Source organism: Notamacropus eugenii, chromosome 5 (genome assembly GCF_028372415.1).
Source record: "Notamacropus eugenii isolate mMacEug1 chromosome 5, mMacEug1.pri_v2, whole genome shotgun sequence".
Lineage (NCBI taxonomy): Eukaryota > Metazoa > Chordata > Mammalia > Diprotodontia > Macropodidae > Notamacropus > Notamacropus eugenii.
Genome location: NC_092876.1, coordinates 77,581,659 through 77,584,561, shown reverse-complemented (window position 1 = coordinate 77,584,561; position 2,903 = coordinate 77,581,659).

The following is a 2,903-nucleotide window of genomic DNA, read 5'->3' as shown; positions in this document are numbered from 1 at the left end:
TTAGGGTAGCATTTTAGAGCCTCAGAGCAATGATAATAATAGCTAAATATATATATTGATTTTTAAGATTCGTAAAATAATTAACATGTGTTATCTAAGTCAATCTTGACAATTTTACAGATGAGGAGACTGAGACTGAGAGGGGTAAATGAGTCAGGATTTGAATTCATGTCTTCCTGGCTGTAGGTGCAGCACTCTATCCACTGTGCCACCTAGCTGCCTTTAAAAACAATGTCACCAAACAATTTCTTTTCAATACTAGGCTTCCTGTTACTGTGGTTTGTCCATTCTCGAAGAGGATCATGACATCAGGGAGGCGACGTCATGACATGCCAGTGAACTGGATTTAAGTGAGGCAGGGCTGTGCAAAGTCACCAGCCTCACTTTCTCCTCCAGAGCCATCTGGGTCCAGTGGCCAGATACGGATCAGGACGACTGGCAAATACTTGGAATCCTTGTTGATGGGGAAAAAAAAAAAAACCCTGAGATTGCTGGCTTGCTTTTGAGCAAGAGTTCTGAGCTGTAGTCCGTTAAAATCAGTTGGGTGTCCATATTAAGTCCAGCACCAATTTAGTGAGCCCCTGGGAGTCAGGAGGCTTGGCTTGCTAGGTGGCTCAGTGGATAGAGCTGCAATCAGCAAACTGAGTTCAAATGTGACCTGAGACATGTACTAGCAGTTTAACCCAGGGCAAGACACTTAAATGCTGTCCGCCTGAATTTCTTTAACTGTAAAATGGAGATAATTATAGTGCCTACTTCCCATGGTTGTAGTGAGGATCAATTGGGATAATATTTGTAAAGTGTTTAGCACAATGCCTGGCACATAGCAGGTACTTAGGAAATGCCTATTCTTTTCTCTGCCTCTCTCCTCCCCTCTTTTGAATCTTAATTTCCTCATTTATAAAATAGGGACCTTAAAGACCATTTAGTCCAAGCACCTCATTTTACAGATAAGGAAACTGAGACCTAAGATGATTGTGAGAGTCTTGCCGAAGTAAGTAAAACATTTTGAATTTGAACCTAGATTATCTGACTTCAGAGCCAGGCTTTTCCATTGTATCATTATACGAGACTCAAGTGAGATTGTTTTGGTAAAATACTTTGAAAACTTTAAAACCCTACATGTCAGTTATTATGAATACTATTATTATCTAGTCCAGCCCTCTAATTTTTCAAATAGGAAAACTGAGACCTAGAGAGGGATAATAACTTCCCCAAGGTCAATTGCTAAGCCATTAATACAGTTAGGATTTGAATACAGGGACCTTGACTGAGTACAGCAGCTGCACATAGTAGGTGCTTATGTTGAATGAAATTAGACCTACATATAATAATCTGTTGCTGGGCTAGTCAATTAACCTTTTAGCGTCCTTCCAGACTTCTCTTTCCCAGGCAATTCTCTGACTATAATTTGGTAGAAGGAGTTATCTTACTGGGCATTCCTTACTTAGATAAGATCACCCCCACAGTCTGGGGGGTAAAAAAGAAAGAAAAAAAGGAAGCAAGAAATGTCACAAGGAAGTCAAAGACAAGAGAAGCTCAGCATACATCAAAATACTTAAAGTAGCATATTTGGGGGTAGCAAAGAACAGGAAACAAAGTAGATGCCTGTTCACTGGAGAATGGCTGGTTAGTCTTTATTTTAAAATATTTTTTCCAATTACAAGTAAAAACAAATTTTAACATTCATTTTTTAAAAATTTTGAGTTCCAAATTCTCTCCCTTCTCTCTTTCCTCTTTGAGAAGGCAAGCAATTTGATATCTGTTGTACACACACAGTCATGCAAAACATATCCTTATTAGTCATGTTGTGAAAGAATTGGTCTTTGAAAGTAAGGGAATATATTTCTGTACTCCAAGAAAGAACCAATATGATGAATACAGAGAAACACTAAAAGACTTACATGAACTGGTGCAGACTGAAATAAACAGAGCCAAGAAAAACAATTTACACAGTGACAATAACAATGTAACCAGAAGGAACAGCCACAAGACAATCCAAAGTAACTGTTGCAGAATTACAAAGAACAGTCCTGCCTCTAAAAGAAGACTGGAGAAAACATCCTGTTCTGCTCCTCTGCAGAGGTAGAAAGTCTATGGTGTTGAATTTGACAGATATTTTCAAATATTTTCCCCCATGCATTGATTGATTTTGCTGATTTCCTCACTTTTTTCCCTTTAAAAATATTATTTTCTCTTTTTAGGAAGGGAATGGGATGGAATTCTAGGAGAAATTTAAGTGACATAAAAACAAAAGATGTCAATACAATTTTTATTTTTAAAAAAAAGCAGCTCCATGAGACAAGGCAGTGAGGCATTATATTCATTTTACAGATGAGATAAAGAAGATTGAGGCCCAAGGAGGGGAAGTGACTTTTCTCGTCATAGGATTTGGTGCTGGAAGGGGGGGGGGTGTCTTTAGTCCGATACCATTTTATAGAGGAGAAAACTGAGGCTTAGGGATTTTCTCAAGATTAGGAAACAAGCAAGTAGTCTAGACAGGATTCGAACCTTCCATCTACCAACTGAAACTGAGGACTTCCTTCCACTAAACGACAAAGCCCTCTTCAAATTCACCCCTCCCCCCAGTGAGTGGAGCAGCCTCCCCCCACCCCCGCCTTGAACCCAGGTCTCCAGACGTTCAAGGCACATTTAAAGAAAGGGCCAATGCCAGGTTGCCCCTCCGCGGCCCCCCAGTTTCAATGCGCTGTGGTACAGTCTGTGGCCAGAGGGCGCCCCCCAGCTTTCACACGTGGTATCACCGGAGAGTGTCCGGGCCGGCTTCTTTCCCAGCCTCCTAGCCCGGAGCCAACTTCCGGGGTGGGGATGCTGAGGGGTGATTGGTTGTCGTTTCGTCAAGCCTGGCCGGACACTGGTAGATGAGCGGGGAGGGGGCGGGCGGA